The following is a 19,287-nucleotide window of genomic DNA, read 5'->3' on the forward strand; positions in this document are numbered from 1 at the left end:
CTCTCCCCTTTTCCCCTCCATTAGAAAAGTTTTTTCTTGCCTCTTCTATGAGAGATAATTTTCTGCATTCCATTTCTTCATTTCTCCTCCCAATATATTCCTCTCTCATCCCGTAATTTTATTTTTTAAGATAGTAATCTTCTATACTGGTACTTTTTCACTATTTCGGGCATTTTCCCAACCATTTACTTGACTTTTGTGTCCTTTATCAACAGTAGGATGTACTCTGGGGACCTGTAATATCTCAGTTTCTCCAAGATGGCACAATCAAGGGAGAGGAGTTTACTCCTCAGGGACTTCCAGGTCCTCCATGCTCCAGGACCCTTCTCATGAATGAGATTCAGATCAGCTACTGAATTCCTCCATGGGTTTTAAGCAGGGGCAGAGCTGTCTGTCAGAGCTGAGGTTCAGATCAGCTGCTCAATTCCTCCACGGTCTTTAAGCTGAGCTGCTCCAACAATGGACCCTAAGTGCTGCCACACCCAGCGCAGACCCCCATGCCTGCTGCTGCTCCTGCTGCCACCACTACCTGGGACTGGGGTTTGGAGAGTACCCTACTCCCTACTTGCTCTGGTTGAAAAAGCCCTCTCACTGACCTTTGGTGCCTGTGAGTTAAGAGATCTGTGCACAGCCACTACTGCTGGGGATTCTGCCCCACAAACCTACTCTGGTCCTGCTCTTCCCTGTGTCACACAGCCAAGGCTGGGCCAGGCTCTGCTTTGCATCTGGTGAAACAAACCTTTCCTATTGGCCTTCCAGATCGCTGGGGCCTGGAAATGTTCTCCGCTATGTTGTTCTGTGGCTTCTGCTGCTCTAGAATTTGTTGATAGTCTTTATTTACAGATATTTTATGGGCTGTGGGTGAAAGCAAGTGAATGTGTATCTTTCTACTCTACCATTTTGACTCCGGCCCCTTTTAGAGGGGCATTTTAGTTTTAACAACTCTCTTTCTGGTGATCAAGGACTGAGAATTCAGGGGACTTTCATCAATTGGGAAAGGGATGAATAAGTTTGGGTATATGAACGTAATGGAGCAGAACCAAGATAACTTTGTACACAGCAACAACCACAGTGTGTGAGGAATTTTTCTGGTAGACTTAGTCCTTCACAGCAATGTAAGGACCTAAAAAATTGCCAGTGGACTCGAGGCAAAACACCTTCTCCATCCAGAGAAAGAACAGTGGAATTAGCTTGCAGGATGAAGTAGACCATTTTCTCTCATGTTATGTTTTGTTTTATGGTTTCTCCCATTCATTTTAGTTCTTCTATACAACATGACTAAGTTGCAAATGTATGTAATAGGAATGTATAAGATTGAACACTGTCTCACTGTTTGTGAGTATGGAGGGGGGAGGGAAGGGAAAAATTTTAAGATACATGGAAGTGATTTTAGAAAACTGGACATAAATAAATAATTAAAGAATATGAGAAACAGGAAGAAAAACAATCAAAAAAATATGGGGGAAAATAGCTGATTAATCAGTATGGGGCCAGTTTTCAGGTAAGTCATATGGGTGTATTGAGTTGTGTGATTGTGAAACAACTGGCATCATTCCTTGGATCTGACCAGGTTTCTGATAAGCATAAACAAAATCCTTAGTTATGGGTCTCCGAATAGCAGGCAGAGGTCATTCAGCTTCTAAGTCATGGAAGGCATAGGTTAAAAGAATACAATAAGGTTTTTTCCTAATTATCACAATTATATAAAGTTTTTTCACATAAGATAGGATTTGGAGTAGAGGCATGATTAAAAAGAAGGGGAACTAAGAAATCTCCACAACTGATGCATAAAATGGAGTCATTGTGGTTCACTCAATTTCCATAATCATCCAGGAACTTTTTTAGCACAAAGAGCAAAATTGCACTACTACAACATAGGCAAAGAATATTATTAGCTTCCTTATGTTTCCATAACAGTTAAATGTCATTAATTATCTATGTATAAGTTAAAATCAACCAAATTCTGGGATTTAAAACATACAACAAATACCTGGAAGCTTATTCATGTTAATATATTTGTTATCTTTTTAAACACATCTTTGTATTTCAGTGACTTTTATGTCATAGCCAAAAATTTTCAAATGGAAATTCACTCTTTGTTATAGAAAATCTATGGTTATTAATATAATCAGTTTTAAAATAAGATGGATGAGGTAGAGCCAAGATGGAGGGGTAGAAGCAGAGGGTTACTATAGCTTTCCCCCCATGCCCAGTCAAATACCTGTAAAAACTGACTCTAAACAAATTCTGGAGCATCAGAATCCACAGTATGACAAAGTGAAGCAAATCTCCAGCCCAAAGCAGCCTGGAAGGTCTACAAAAAATATCTATGACAATGTGCTTGGAGCAGAGTGCACTCTAGGGTGTGCCTCTGTGGCACACACAAGACCTGAGCAGACCTTGAGGAGATTGAAGCTCTTGTAGTTTTCAGATTTCACAACCCCAAAACTCAGAAGACAAATTCAAAGATGAGTAGAAAGAAGTTGTGGGAGCTGTGTGACAGAGTACAGTGGTCTGGGACCAGGCCAACAGTGGCAGAAAGGATGGAAAAGCCCACAGCTATCAAAGAGGGGTAGGGACAGCATCTGATTCTGAAGATCCATGCCCTCAGATTGTGGGGGGGATTGAGCTACTGAGAGGTCACTTCCACATCCAATTGAAGCAGAAAACTCCCTTCACAACGATCTGAAAAATCAAGTAAATAGCTGGAGAAATAAGAAAAAAGCAGAAAAGGAATCTGATTATATAATCTTAATTTGATGATAAGGAAAATAAAAATATACGAACAGGAGAAGACAACAAAGTGAAAGTTCCTAAATCCAAAGTCTCAAGAAAAACATGAATTGGTCTAAGGCCATGGAAGATCTCAAAAAGGATTTTGAAAATTAAGTAAGAGAAGTGGAGCAAATATTAGGAAGAGAAATGAGAGTGATGCAAGAAAATCATGACACCTTGAAAAATAGACTAACCCAAATCTCAAAAGACATCCAAAAAACCAATGAGGATAGGAATGTCTTAAAAGGCAAAATTGGCCAGATAGAAAAAGATACCCAAAAGCTCACTGAAGAAAATAGTTCCTTAAAGATCAGAATGGAGTAGATGGAAGTTAATGACTTTAGTAAAATCCAAGAAATTATAAAACAAAACGAAAGGAGTGAAAAATAGCAGAATATTTGAAATATCTCATTGACAAAACAAATGATCTGGAAAACAGATGCAGGGTAGACAATTTAAAATTTATTGGACTACCTGAAAGCTATTGTCAAAAAACAAAAAACAAAACAGCCTAGACATCATCTTTCAATAAATTATCAAGTAAAGGTGCCCTGATATTCTAGAACCAGAGGGTAAAGTAAATGTTGAAAGAATCCACTGATCACCTCCTGAAAGAGATAACCAAAGGAAAACTCCTAGGTATATTTCAGCCAACTTCCAGAGTTCCCTGGTCAAGGAGAAAAGGCAGCAAGCAGCCAGAAAGAAACAATTTGATTATTGTGGAAACACAATCGGAATAATATAAAATTGAATAGCTTCTACATTAGAGGATCATAGGACTTAGAATATAAAATTCCAGACATCAAAGAACCTAGTAATAAAACCAAAAATAAACTACCCAGTAAAACTGAGTATAGTACTTCAGGGGGGGAAATGGTCATTCAATGAAATAGAGATCTTTCAACTATTCTTGATGAAAAGATAAGAGTTGAAGAGAAAATTAGGCTTTCAAACACAAGAATGAAGTGAAGCACGAAAAGGTAAACAGGAAAGATAAATCATAGTGGACTTACTACAGTTGAATTATTTGCATTCCTTCATGGAAAAATCATATATGTAACTTTTGAGACTTTTCTCAGTATTAGTGTAGCAGGAGCGATTATATAAGTATAGACAGAGGACCAGGGTGCGTTAAATATGAAGGAATGACATCTAAAAAAAAAATAAAATGAAGCAGTGATTGAGGAATATACTGGGAGGAGAAATGGAGAAAGAGAATGGGGTAAATTATCTCTCTTATAAAAGAGTCAAGAAAAATCTTTTTTTGGAGGAGGGGAAAAGGAGAGAGGTGAGAGGGAAAGAGTGAACTTTACTTTCAACAGATTTGGCTTAAGGAGGGAATAATATGCACACTCAATATATTATTAAAATGTACCTTTTACTTCAGGAAAGTAGGGGGCAAAGGGATAAGGAGGGAGTGGGGGTGATAGAATGGAGGGCAAATTTTAATATGGGCTACTTAGAAGTAAACACTTTCTAGGAGGGACACAGTCAAAACAGAATAGAATAAATGGGGGACACGATAGGATGGAAGGAAATATAGTTAATCTTTCATATCATGACTGTTATGGAACTACACATATATAACCTATATTGAATTGCATGTCTTCTCAGTGGCAATGGGTGGGTAGGGAGGAAGGGAGAGAAGGGGGAACTCAAAGTTTTTTAAATGAATGCTAAAAATTGTTTTTACATGCAACTAAGAAATAAGACATACAGGTCTTTGGGCAGAGGAATCTAACTTGCCCTACAAGAAAATAGAGAAAGGAGTAAGAGCAGGAAGGGTTATGATAGAAGGGAGGACAGATTGGGAGGAGGGGTAATTGAAATGCATGATTTCTTGGAGTAGGTGGAGGAGAGAGATGGGGAGAAAGTTTGGAACTCAAAATCTTGTGAAAGTGGATGTTGAAAACTAAAAATAAATTAATTAATTTTAAATAAATGAACATAATAGACCCCATTAATCATCTAATTGTTTTCAAATATCTACTTTTATGACATTTTCAAAAGCCCAATTCAAATCCATATTTTAAAAGATGCATTTTTTTGTTTAACGATTTATTTATTTTTAGTTTTTAATGTTCACTTCCATAAAATTTGGGGTTTTGAATTTTCTCCCAAACCCTTTCTTCTTCCCTTCCCAAGACAGTGTGCAATCTCATAAAAGCTCTGCTTATATATTCACATTAAACATATTTTCGCATGAGTCATAATGTAAAGAGTTAGAACTAATGGGAGGAACAAAGAAAAAGAAGAAACAAAAGAAAACGATAAAGGACAAGGAGAGCATATACTAAGTTTCTTTCTGTATTCAAAGTCCAAAGTTCTTTCTCTGGATGTGGAGCATTTTGCATCATTATTCTTGTGGAGTTGTCTTAAATCCTTGCATTTCTGAGAAAGACTAAGCTTCTCAAAGTCACTCATCGCACAATGCAGCTGTTACTATGTACAATATTCTCCAGGTTCTGCTTATTCTACTCAGTGTTACTTTATATGTCTCTCCTGGTTTTGCTCAAGTCTACCTGTTCACCATTTCTGGCAGGACAATAGTTTTCCATTACATTCATATAGCACAACTTGTTCAACCATTCCCAATTGATGGACTTCCTCTTAATTTCCAATTCTTTGTCACCATAAGAAAAGTTTCTATAAATATTTTTTATACATGTGGGTCCTTTTCCCCTTATTATCATATCTTTGGCATACAACCATCTGGATAGGTCAAAGGGTATGCACTGTTTATAGCTCATTGAACATATTTATAAATTGCTCTCCAGAATGGTTGGATCAATTTACAACTCTATAAACAATACATTAATGTTCCAACTTTGCCACATCTCCAGCGTTTATGATTATCCTGTTTTTCATATTAGCTGATTTGATAGGTGTTAAGTGGTACCTCTGAGTCTTTTTGATTTGCATTTCTCTAATCTATAGTTATTTAGGACACTTCTTTGATTTTATCTGGAAACTACCTGTTCATATGCTTTGATCATTTATCAAGTAGGGGAAGTAAGTTATTCTTGTAAATTCATCTTGGTTCTCTATATATCTGAGAAATTAGGTCATAATCAGAGGCACTTACTATAAAGAATATTTGTCAGTTTTCTGCTGTCTTTCTAATCTTGTTTATATTTGTTTTGTTAGTGCAAAAGCTTTTCAATTTAATATAATTAAAATCATCTATTTTACATTTCATATTGCTCTAAATCTCATTGGTCATGAACCTGTAACTAACTTCTCCTTTAAATACTTGGATGCTATACAATTTGGTACATATATGTTTGGTTGGGACTTCACTTCATTGTCTGTCATAATTTTAAGCAAGAAGCAATTTCCTTCCCTATCTATTTTAATTAGGCTTATTTGCTTTGTCTCAGATCAATATGGCTTTACCTGCTTTTTTTCTTTCTTTAAGTGAGTTGAAGCATATCAGATTTTGGTCCATCCCTTTACCTTTATTCTGTGGGTATCTCTCTGCTTCAGGTGTGTTTCTTTTGTTTTCTTTTTTGTTTTGCAGTTTCATGTGCAGTCATCTTTTTTATTGTATTGCAATTGAAATGTTTGTTTTATTCTATAATTTAAAATATAAAATTTTAAAAATTCTAAGTTTTTATTGTAGGTACCCAGGTAGATAACAGTTTGCATAGTGTCCCCATAAGCAGAATAGTACCTTAAGGGAAGGGAGTATGTCTTTGCTTTTCTTTGTAATCCCTGCTTCTCTTTTTCAAATACACACACACACACACATATGGATATGGATATGGATACATACACACATACACATATACACACACATATATGGATATGTATATACATATATATATTTATATATAATTTTCAGCATGAACTTTCAGAAGATTTTGAATTGCAAAATTTCTCCCCTTCTCTCCCCTCCCCCCAACCCAACACCATGTGCACTCCCACCATACCTTTCCCCAATCTGCCCTGCCTTCTATCACCCCTCCCTTCTCCCATTCCCTTCATTCTATTTGCCTATATAACAAGATAAAATTCTATACATCATTGCCTGTATGACTTATGTCCCAGTTGCATCCACAAATAATTTTTATATTCATTTTTATTATTTTATTTGTTTTCAGTGTTCTACAATCACTTCCATATAACTTTGATTTTTCCTCCTCCCTCTCCTTTCTTCCCCCTTACATCCCTTCTCTCTCCCTGAAATGGCATGCAGTTTTATATGGGTTCTATGCATACATTCCTATGAAATACATTTTTACCTTAGCCATATTGCATAGAAGAATTAAAAGTAATGGGAGAAATCATAAAACAAACCAAAACGTAATACAAAAGAAAATGATCTGCTACATTCTGTGATTGAATTCCATAGTTCTTTCTCTGGATGTGGAAGGCATTTTGCCTTAAGAGACCACTGGGAATTTTTTAAGTCCTTGCATTGCAATAAAGTACTAATTGTACCAGAAAAAAGTATTCTTTTCCAACTGTATAAAATATTTTGGTAGTTTGATTGGTATAGGACTGTATAAGGAATTCATTTAGATAGCATTGTAAATTTTAACATATTACCTAGGCCTATCCATGAGAAACTATTTTTTCCAATTTTTAGATCTGACTTCATTTGTATGAAAAGTATTTTGTAATTATTTTCATATAGTTTCTAGGTTTCGCCTGACAGACAGACCGACATATATTTTATGATACCTACAGTAACTTTAAGTAGAATTTTTCTTTCCAACACTTGGTGCTAGACTTTCTTAGTCATATAGAGAAATACTGACGATTTATACAGATTTATCTCATGTCCTGCAACTTTGATAAAGTTGCTAATTATTTAAAGTAGTTTTTTGAGTTCATAATCTAGGTATATCATTGTATCATCTGTGGATTGTGATAGCTTTCTTTCTTCATTGTCTATTCTAATTCCTTCAAAGTCTTTTTTCTTCTCTCATTGCTACAACTAATATTTCTCATACAATATTGAATAACAGTGGTGATAATGGCCATCCTTGTTCCACCCCTGATCTTATTGGAAATGATTCTAGCTTATATCTCTTATATATAATGCTTGCTGATGGTTTTAGATAGATGATACTAATCATCTTAAGGAAAATTTCATTGATTCGTAGGTTCTCTGTTATTTTTATATGCTGCATTTGCTCAAAAGTTTTTTGTGCATCTATTGAGATGATAATATGATCTCTTTTAGTTTTGCAATTGATATATTCAATTATGCTGATAAGTTTCCTAATATTGAACCATCCCTGCATTCTTATTTTAAATCACACCTGGTCATAGTGTATCATCGTCAATATAAGTTGCAGGAATCTCTAAGCTATTGTTTTGTTGTTGTTGTTGTTTTTTAATTTTTGGATCTGTATTTGTTAGGGAAACTGGTCTATATTTTTCTTCTTCTGTTTTGACTCCCCTAGTTTAAGATGAGCATCATATTTGTATCATAAAAAATAGGATGAAATCCTTCTTTGCCTACTTCTCCAAGCAGTTGATTGAGTATTGGCATGCGTTATTCTTTAAATATGTGGTAGAATTTATTTGTAAATCCATCTGCCACTGGCAATTGTTTCTTAGGGATTTTTTTTAATGATTTGTTCAATTCTTTTTTCGGAAATGGGTTTTTTAATTATTTTATTTCCTATTGTGTTAAACTGAGTAATTTATATATTTTTATAAATATTCACCAATTTCATTTAGTTTTTCAGATTAATAGCAATACAGTAAAATACTACTTTTCTTTTTCAAATTTATTATTTTTTTTTTAGTTTTAAACAATCTCTTGCATCAATTTCAATTCTTCTCTCTCTCACTCCCTCTTCCCTCCACGAGAAGGCATGCAATCTTATATCGTTTTATATATGCATTCCTATCAATCACATTCATATTAGTCATGTTGCATAGAAGAATTAAAATGAATTGGAGAAACCATGAGAAAAAAAAAAAGCATAAAAAGAGATACTAATCTGCTTCATTCTGCAATTAGACTCCATCGTTCTTTCTCTGCATGTGGATGGCATTTTCCATCATGAGTCTTTTGGAAATGTTTTAGGTTCTTGCATTGCTGTGAAGGACTAAATCTATTTTTTTAAATTTTTTGTTGTTGTTGTTTTTCAGTCATCGCACACTATGATTGCCACTGTGTATGATGTTCTCCTGACTTTTCTCACTTCACTCAGCATTAGTTCATATAAATCTTTCCAGGTTTTTCTAAAGTCTACCTGTTCATCAATTCTTATTGCATAATAGTATTCCACTACATCCATATATCACAACTTGTTCAGGCATTCCCCAATTGATAGGCATCCCCTCAATTTCCAGTTCTTGGTCACCACAGAAAGAGCTGCCATAAATTTTTTTGTATGTGTGTGTTCTTTTCCCATTTTTATGATCTCTTGGGGATACAGTCCTGTAAGCAGTATTGCTAAGTCAAAATTACATACATTTTAATGGCATTTTGGGCATGGTTCCAAATTGCTCTCCATAATGGTGGGATCAGTTCATATCTCCACCAAAAAAGAATTAGTATTTCAACTCTCCTACATTTTCTTCAGCATTTATCATTTTCCTGTTTTATCATGCTAACCCATCTAATAGGTGTGATGTGGAACCTCAGATATATTTTGATTTGAATTTTTCTAATTAATAGTGACAGAGCATTTTTTGTTCCCATGGCTATAGATAGCTTTAATTTCTTCCTCTGAAACCTGTCTGTTCATATCCTTTGACCATTTCACAATTGCAAAATGACTTGTATTCCTGCGAATTTGAGTCAGTTCTCTATATATTTAAGAAATGAGGCCTTTATTACAGACAGTATTCCCAATTTTCTGCTGCTCTGCTAATCTTGGTTGCATTGCCTGTGTCTGTGCAAAATTTTTCAATTTAATGTAATCAAATTATCCATTTCTAATTTCGGAATGTTTTCTACCTTTTACTAGGTCATAAATTTCTCCATTCTCCATAAATATGACAAATAAACTATTTCTTGTTCCCCTAGTTAATTTATGGTATCAGCCTTTATATCAAGATTGTGTACGCATTTGAAATTTTTTCTATTATATGGTGTCAAACGTTGGTCTATGTACAGTTTCCACCACACTATTCACAAGTTTTCCCAACAGTTTCTTATCTGAGATTCAGGGGGACTTTGCATTTATCTAACAGTAGATTGCGATAGTTATTGACTACTATGTCATGTGTACCTAACTTCCACTTATTTACCCCTCTTTCTCTTAGCCAGTATAAAGCAGTTTTATTTTTTGCTGCTTTATACTAAAATTTAAGATCTGGTATGGCTAGACCACCTTCCCTAATGTTTCTTTTCATTAATTCTCTTGATACTCTAAAGATTTTCTTCTTTCAGATTAATTTTAATATGTTTTTATAGCTCTAGAAAGTAATTTTTGGTAGTTTGATTGGTATGGCACTGAATAAGCAGATTAATGTAGATAGCATTGTCATTTTTATTGTATTAGCTCAGCCTAACTATGAGCAACTGATGTTTTTCTGATTATCTAGATCTAACTTTATTTGTGCAAAAATTGTTTTGCAATTATGTTCATATGGTCCTTGGGTTTGTTTTGAACTCACAAATATTTCATAGTGTCTCCAGTAACTTTACATGGGATTTCTCTTTCTATTTCTTGCTGTTGGACTTTGTTAGTAAAATACAGAAATACAGACAATTTATGTGGGTTTATTTTGTAACCTGGAACTTTGCAAAGTTGTTTATTATTTCATGTAACTTTTTACTTGATTCTCTGGGATTCTCTAAGTATATCACCATGTCATCTACAAAGAGTGATAACTTAGTTTTTTCTGTGCCTATTCTGATTCTTAGTTTTTCTTTTCTTATTTCTAAAACTACCATTTCTAGTACCACATTGAATAGCAGTGGTGATAATGGACATCTTTGTTTCACCTCAGATCTTATTGAACATGCTTATCCCCATTACTCATGATGCTTGTGAGGGTTTTAGGTAGATACTACTCATGATTTTAAGAAGTCTCCATTTATTCCTATACTCTCCAGTATTTTCAATAGCAATGGGTGTTGTATTTTGTCAAAAGCTTTTTTTAGCATCTATTCAGATAATCTTATGATTTCTGTTAGTTTTATTGTTAACATGATCAGTTATACTGAGAGTTTCACTGATACTGAACCAGCCCAACATTCCTGGTATAATTCCTACTTAATCAAAGTATATTATTTTTATGATAAGTTACTGCTAATATTTTTTGCTAATATATTATTTAAAATATGTGCATGTATATTCATTAGGGAAATTGCCCTATAATTTTCTCTCTATTTTGGCCCTTACTGTTTAGGCATCAGAGCCACATGGATCATAAAAAGATTTTGGTAGGACTCCTTCTTCCTCAATTTTCCAGAATAGTCTATTTAAAATTGCAATTAACTCTTCTTTAAATTTTTTATAGCATTCACTTACAAATCCATTTGGTCCTGGAGGTTTTTTTCAAAGAAGTTCATTGATGGCTTGTTCAATTTCTTTTTCTCAGATAGAGTTAAGTATTTTATTTCCTCTTCTGTTAACCTGGGCAATTCATGTTTTTTGTAAATATTCATCCATTTCACTAAGATTATCAAATTTATGGGCATATAATTGGGCACAATAATTTTAATTATTGTTTTAATTTCCTCTTCAGTGGAGTTGAATTCACCCGTTTCATTTTGATATTGGTAATTTAGTTTTCTTCCTTCTTTTTTAAAATCAAGTTGATCACAGATTTATCAATTTTATTTTTTTTTCATAAAATCAGCTCTTTGGTTCTCCTTTGCTTTTCACTTTTTCTTATTTGATATTTAATTGGAGATTTTCAATTGGTTCTTTTTCTAGCTTTATCAGTTTCATGCCCAATTCATTGATCTCTCCTTTATTTTTTTCATGTAAGTATTCAGAGATATATAACTTCCCCTAAGAACAGCTTTCACTGCAACCCATAAGTTTTGGTAGGTTGTCTCATTATTATCATTCTCTTGAATGAAATTATTGATTGCTGTGTGCATTTTTATTTGAACTGGTCTTAAGTAAGTGTACAGGTAAAACTCCTACCCTCCCCCAAGGACTGCACCATCTCATAAAACTTGCAGGAAGATTGTAAAGTGTTCATTCATATCTATGTTGGGGGCAGGGAGGGGATTTAGGGCACCATTCAATAGGGCTGACCATTAAAAAATAGGAGCAAGTATTAAGGTGGAAGATGCAAAGAGGTTTTTTGTTGTTGTGGTTTTTTTTTTTTTTAAGGATTACATTAATCTATATGTAAAACATTACTAGTTCCTTGTCCCTTTCCACTTCCCCATCTGGATTTGTTAGTTAGTTCCTTTGTTCTAGCAGAACGCAGCCTCCATGGAAGCTCATAAGTCTGTAACAATGCATTACACAACTTTAGGAATGACTATTAAAAAGAAAAAAAGTAGTATCCTGAAGATGCACTGTAGAAACAAGCAAACAAAAAAAATTCCAAATAAAGCCATACCAATCTCATCTCTTTTTGGAGGGGCAATTATCTTGTCACACCTTTTGGACAAAAAGAAAAGAAAAACAACAACAACCAAGAAAACAGAGTCCATTTAGAAGTATTTGCGGTAGACAATGGAGGGCCCAGATTTATCATACTCCTGCTTCCTCATCCATATCTGCTGGAAGGTGGAAAGTGATGCTAGAATAGAGCCTCCAGTTGAGTATTTGGGCTCAGGTGGGACAATAATCTTGAATTTTCAATATACTGGGAGCTAGGGCTGCAATCTCCTTCTGCATCCTGTTGGCAATGCCTGGGTGCATGGTGTTACCACCAGACAATATGGTGTTCGCATACAAACCCTTATAGATGTCAACATCATACTTCATGATTGAGTTGAAGGTAGTTTCATGAATTCCACAGGATTCAATACCTAAGAAAAATGGCTGGAAGAGAGCTTCTGTGCACCCAAATCTTTCATTGCCAATAGTGATAAACTGACCATTAGGGAACTCATAGCTCTTTTCCAGGGAGGAGCTAGATGCATCAATGGCCATCTCCTGCTCAAAGTCTAGAATAACATAACACAGGTTCTCCTTGTTGTTAAGCACGATGTCCCTCTCGACTGTGGTAGTGAAACTTGAACCTCTCTCCTTCAGGATCTTTGTAAGGTAGTCTGTCAGATCAGAGCCAGCCAGATGAAATGGAGGATGGTGTGGAAGGGCATAAGCTTCATAAATGGGCACAGTTTGGGTCACACCATCACCAGAGTCCATCACAATACCAGTGGTATGACCAGAGGCATACAGGGACAGCATAGTCTGAATGGCAATGTACATGGTTGGGGTGTTGAAAGTCTCAAACATAATCTGAATCATCTTTATTTCTGTTGGCTTTGGTGTCTGGAACAGGGCAGGTGGGGGGCTTCTGTGAGCAGCACTTCTCCATGTCATCCCAATTGGTGACAAAACCTTGTTCAATGGAGTACTTCAGGGTCAGAATACTGCTCTTAGTCAGGGCCTCATCCTACACGTAGCTGTCTTTCTGGCCCATACCCACCATCACACCCTGATGTATGGGGTACCCAACAATGGAAGGGAAGAAGGTCTGAGGTGTATCATCTTCTGCAAAGTCAGCTTTGCACACTCCAGAGCCATTGTCAACAAGGAGAACAGCAACATCATCATCCATGGTGAACTTTGAAGTGGCAAGTTTAAACAATTAAGAGAGGGAGGAGGTTGTGCTGTGGCTGGAGGCAAGGGGCAGGTGAGTGTACACTGGGTGGAAGAGCTCACAGCTCCTTGAAGTTATTGATTGTTTCTACTATTTGTTATTTTATCCACTATTTCTTTAAGATTAGATAATGTATTTTCCAATTAATTTTTCCTCTCTCTTTCCAGGGTCATTATATCTATCTATCTATCTATCTATCTATCTATCTATCTATCTGTCTGTCTGTCTGTCTGTCTGTCTGTCTGTCTGTCTGTCTGTCTGTGTCTGTCTATCTGTCTGTCTTTCTATCTATCTATCTGTCTACCTGTCTATCTGTCTATCTATCTGTCTTCTATCTATCTATCAATCAATCATCTATCTATCTGTCTATTCATCCGTCCATCCATCCATCCATCCATCCATCCATCTATCCGTCTATCTATCTATCTATCTATCTATCTATCTATCTATCTATCTATCTATCTATCTATCTACCTATCATCTATTTCTATTTTAATACATCATGATCTGAAAAGGATGCATTGAGTATTTCTGCCTTTCTGCACTAGATTGTGAGGTTTTTATGCTCTATTACATGTTCAATTTTTCTGTATGTGCCACATGCCATTGAGGAAAGATATATTCCTTTCTACCCCCTTTCAGTTTTCATAAGGGGTCAGTAATACCTAACTTTTCCAGAATTCAATTCACATCCTTTACTTCTTTCTTGTTTATTTTAAACTTAGATTTATCATGCATTTTTGATTTTGCTGTGTTTGAGATCAGGATTGCTAATCCTGATTTTGGTTTTGTTTTGTTTTACTTAATCTGAAGCATAATGTATGCTTTACCTTTTACCTTTATCCTGTGTGTATTTCCTTTTTCAAATGTGTTTCTTGTAAACAGCATATTGCAGAATTATGGTTTTTAAACCATTCTGTTATCTGCCTCTGTTTTATGAGAGTTCATCCCATTCTCATTCCCTGTTATGATTATTATCTGTCTTTCTCTCCATCCTATTCCCCCCTCTGTGCTTTTATTTCTCTCTTTTTCCTTCCCCTCTCAAAGGACTTTTATTTTTGACCACCATCTCCCCTAATCTTTCCTCCTTTCTATCTCTCCTCCATCTTTTTCTTTCCCCTTCCACTTCCTACTGCCTATAAGGCTAGTTTGTTTTCTATACTTAACTGAGTATGTTATCCTCTTCTTGAACCAAATCTGATGAGAGTTAAGCTTAAACTATGCTCATTTCCCTCCCTTCTTTCCCTCTACAATAATTTGTTTTTGTGCCTCTTCATGGCATGGAATTTTTCCTTTACTGCCTCCTCTTTTTCTCTTCTCTCTTAGCATCCATTAATTAGTTTTTTTTCTCATCAAATCAGTTAATTTTTACCCATACCCTCTCTATATGTATATTCTTTTTAAATGTTAAAAATATACAATTCTCAAGATTAACAAGCATCATCCTTCCATAAAGGGATATAAAAATATTTTGCCTATATTAAATAACATTGTTTTTCCTGTTTACCATTTTATGCTTGTCTTGAGACTTATATTTAAAGATCAAACTTCCTACTGAGCTCTGGATTTTTCATCAGGAAGGTCTGGAAATCCCATATTTCTTTGAATGACCATCTCTTGGCCTAAAAAGATTATGTTCAGTTTTTCTGGGTAATTGATCTTTGGTTGTAGTCCAAGATCTTTTGCCTTATGAAATATCATATTCCAACTTCTCTAGCCTTTTAATGTAGAAATTGCAAAGTCCTGTGTGATCCTGACTGTAGTTTCTTAATATTTGAAGTATTTCTTCCTGGCTGCTTGTAGTATTTTCTCTTTTATGTGATAGTTCTGGAATTTGGGATTTTTAATTTGGGACATCTTTCAGGAGGGGTTTGGTGGATTCTTTCAATGACTATTTTTCCCTGTTGTTCTGGGAACTCAGGGAAGTTTTCCTTTGATGATTTTCTGGAAGATACTGTCCAGACATTTTTAAAAATTTATTCTGGTTTTCTGACAGATGAACAATTTTTAGATTTTCTTTCTTGTATCTATTTTCTAGGTAAATTGCTTTTCCAATAAGATATTTTAAATTTTCTTCTATATTTTTGTGTCTTAGATTTTATTTGATTGATTCTTGATGCCTCGTGAAGTCATTAGCTTCTACTTACCCAATTTTAGTTTTTAACTTATTGTTTTCCTTAATTAGCTTTTGTACCTTTTTTTCACAAATTTTCAATTGTTTCTTTTAAGGAGTTATTTTCTAACCTTAGGTTTTGTACTTCCTTATTCATTTGGTCAATTTTATTTTATTTTTTTCTTTTTTATGGAATTATTTTATTTGTTTTCAGTGTTAAACAATCACATCCAAATATCTTAATTTTTTTCCCACTCCCTCCCCCTCATTTACTCCTCCCTCCCCACTCCCTTCCTGAGAAGTGTACAATCTTATACAGGTCCGACATGTACACTCCTACTAAATACATGTTGCATAGATGAATGAGAATGAATGAGAGAAACCATGAAACAAAACAAAATATCATACAAAAGAAAATGGTCTGCTTCTATCTGTGATCAAATTCCAGAGTTCTTTCTCAGGATGTGGGAAGCATTTTGCCTCGAGTCCATTGGAAATTATTTTAGTCCATGCATTTCAATGAAGTACTAATTCTACCAGAAAAATTCCTTGCATACTACAGTTATTGCTGTGTACAAAGTTCTCCTGCTTCTTCTCCTTTCACTCAGCATCAGTTCATGTAAGTCTTTTAAGTATTCTGTGAAGTCTTCCTGTTCATCGTTTCTCACAGCATATATTGTATTCCATTACATTCACATACCACAACTTGTTTAGTCATTTCCCAATTGATGGGCATCCCCATGGTTTTAAGATTTTTGCCACCACAGAGAGGGCTACTATAAATATTTTTGTATAGGTGGGACCCTTTCCCATTTCTATGATCTCTTTGGGATAGAGTTCCAGAAGGTATATCGTTGGGTCAAAGGGTGTGCACATTTTTGTAGTCTTTTGGGCATAGTTCCAAATTGCTCTCCAGGATAGTTGGATCAGCTCACAGCTCCAACAACAAGGAATTAGTGTTCAAACTCTCCCACATCATTTCCAACATATATCATCTTCCTGTTTTATCATGTTAGTCAACCTGATAGGTGTGATGTGGTACCTCAGAGTTGTTTTTATTTGCATCTTTCTAACCAATAATGATTTAGAGCATTTTTTCATATGATTATAGATAGCTTTAATTTCCTCCTCTGAAAATTCCCTGTTCATATCATTCAGCCATTTATCAATGAATCAAGGATATGAACTTGAATGACTTGTATTCTTGTATACTTGACTCACCTCTCTACATATTTTATAAATGAAGCCTTTATCATAGACACTAATTGCAAAAATTCTTTCCAAGTTTTCTGCTTCCCTCCTAATATTATTTGTATTGGGCTTGTTTGTAAAAAAACAAACAAACAAACAAAAATACAAAACAAAACAAAACAAAAAAACAACTTTTCAATTTAATATAATGAAAATTATCCATTTTGCACTTCGTAATGTTCTCTATCTCTTGTTGGGTCATAAATTTCTTCATTCTTCATGAATCTGACAAACATACTATTTCTTACTCCCCTAATTTGTTTATAATATCAATCTTTATACCTAGATCATGTATTCATTTAGACTTTATTATTGTGTATGGTGTCAGGCATTAGTCTATGCCCAGTTTCCATCACACTGATATCGAGTTTTCTGATGATTTTTTGTCAAACAGTGTGTTCTTATCCCAGAAACTGGAATCCTTGGGTTTATCAACAGTGGATTGCAGTATTCATTGACAACTGTGTCTTGAGTACCTATCCTATTCCACTGTTCTACCCCTCTGTTTCTTAGCCAGTACCAAGTGATTTTGATGATTGCTCCTTTATACTACAATTTGGGATGTATTAGGGCTAGAACACCTTTTCTAGCATTCCTTTTAATTACTTCCCTTGATGTTCTAGACCTTTTGTTTTTCCAGATTAATTTTAATATTATTTTTCTAGTTCTAGAAAATAATTACCTGGTAGTTTGATTGATATGGCACTGAATAAATAAATTTAGGTAGTATTGTTATTTTTATTATATTAGCTTGGCCTACCCACAAGCAACTGATATTTTTACTTACTTAGATCTGACTTTATTTGTGCAAACAGTGTCTTGTAATTGTGTGCATATAGTCTCTGGGTTTGTGTTGTCAAGTAGACTTCCAGATATTTTATCATGCCTACTGTAACTTTAAATGGGATTTCTCTTTCTATCTTGTGCTGTTGGACTTTCCAAGTAATACATAGAAATGCAGGTGTTTCATGTGGGTTTATTTTGTAACCTGCAACTTTGCCAAAGTTGTTTATAATTTCAAGTAGTTTTTTCCTTGGTTCTCTGGGATTTTGTTAAATATATCATCTTATCATCTGCAAAGAATGATAAGTTAGTTTTGTCTTCGCCTATTCTAATTCCTTCAATTTCATTTTCTTCTCCTATTCCTACAGCTAACATTTCTAATGCAATACTGAATAACTGTGGTGATAATGGACATCTTTGTTTCAACCCTGAATTTATTGGGAATGGATCTAGCTTATCCCCACTGCATATAATGCTTGCTGGTGATTTTCAGGAGATACTGTTTGTTATTCTATAAAAAGTTTCATTTATATCCTATGCTTTCCAGTGTTTTCAATAGGAATGGCTGCTGGATTTTGTTAAAAGCTTTTTCTACATCTATTGAGATAATTATGTGATTTCTGTTAGTTTTGTTGTTGGTGTGGTCAATAATGCTAAGTTTTTTCTAATATTGAACCAACCCTGCATTCCTGGTATAAATACTACCTTATACTCATGATAAGTTGCTGTATTATTCTTGTTAATAGTTATTTAAAATATTCATATCTATATTCATTACATAAATTGGTCTGTAATTTTCTTTCTCTGTTTTGGCCCTTCCAGGTTTAAGTATCATAACCATATTTGTAGGATAAAAAGAATTTGGAAGAACTCCTTCTCCCCCAATTTTCCCAAATAGTCTATGTAGTATTGAAATTAACTATTCTTAAAATATTTGATAAAATTCATTTGCAAATTCATGTGACCATGAAGATTTTTTTTTTCCTAGGGAGTTCAGTGATGGCTTTTTCAAAAGCCTTTTCTGAGATGGGGTTATTTAAATAGTCTACTTCCTCTTCTGTTAATCTGGGCAATTTATATATTTTCAAATAATCATCTACTCATTTAGATTGTCAAATTTATGAGCCTACAGTTGGACAAAATAATTTCTAATTATTACTTTAATGTCTTCCTCTTTAGAGGTCAGTTCACCCTTTTCATTTTTGATATTTTGTGATTTGGATGCTCAATATGATTTAGTAGTGTGATATAGCAGTAAAAAATCAAAACCAAATGCAATGGACTCAATGTGTTGTGATAGACTGCTCAGATTGAGAAGTAAGCAAATGATTGTATAATTCTAGTCTAATCTGGTGAGTTCTTCTCTTGAAATTTGCATTCAGTTATGTTTGCTAAATTTTAGGAAGGCATTGATGAGCAGGATATAGGTTAGGGTAGAGGAATCAAACTGCAAGTAGGATTCAAATAACCAACAAAACACTACAGTGGGGCCTAAACCAAATTATAATGTAATTGCTAAACACTTAGCAAACATAAAAATACAATTCAGCATAAAAAAATGCTGTTCTGTGGTTATCTAAATCATTATGCAGTCTACAGGATGCATTTCTATTTTAATTGGAAATAATTGATCCAGAGGATGAAAAGTAGTA

General features: G+C 34.6%; 1 pseudogene; it reads right to left on the reverse strand.

Annotated features, from left to right (window-relative positions):
• Positions 1 to 12,367: 12,367 nt before the first annotated feature.
• Positions 12,368 to 13,446, reverse strand: LOC140502703 (actin, cytoplasmic 1-like; annotated as a pseudogene).
• Positions 13,447 to 19,287: the final 5,841 nt, after the last annotated feature.

This window comes from Notamacropus eugenii, chromosome 4, assembly GCF_028372415.1.
Source record: "Notamacropus eugenii isolate mMacEug1 chromosome 4, mMacEug1.pri_v2, whole genome shotgun sequence".
Classification (NCBI taxonomy): domain Eukaryota; kingdom Metazoa; phylum Chordata; class Mammalia; order Diprotodontia; family Macropodidae; genus Notamacropus; species Notamacropus eugenii.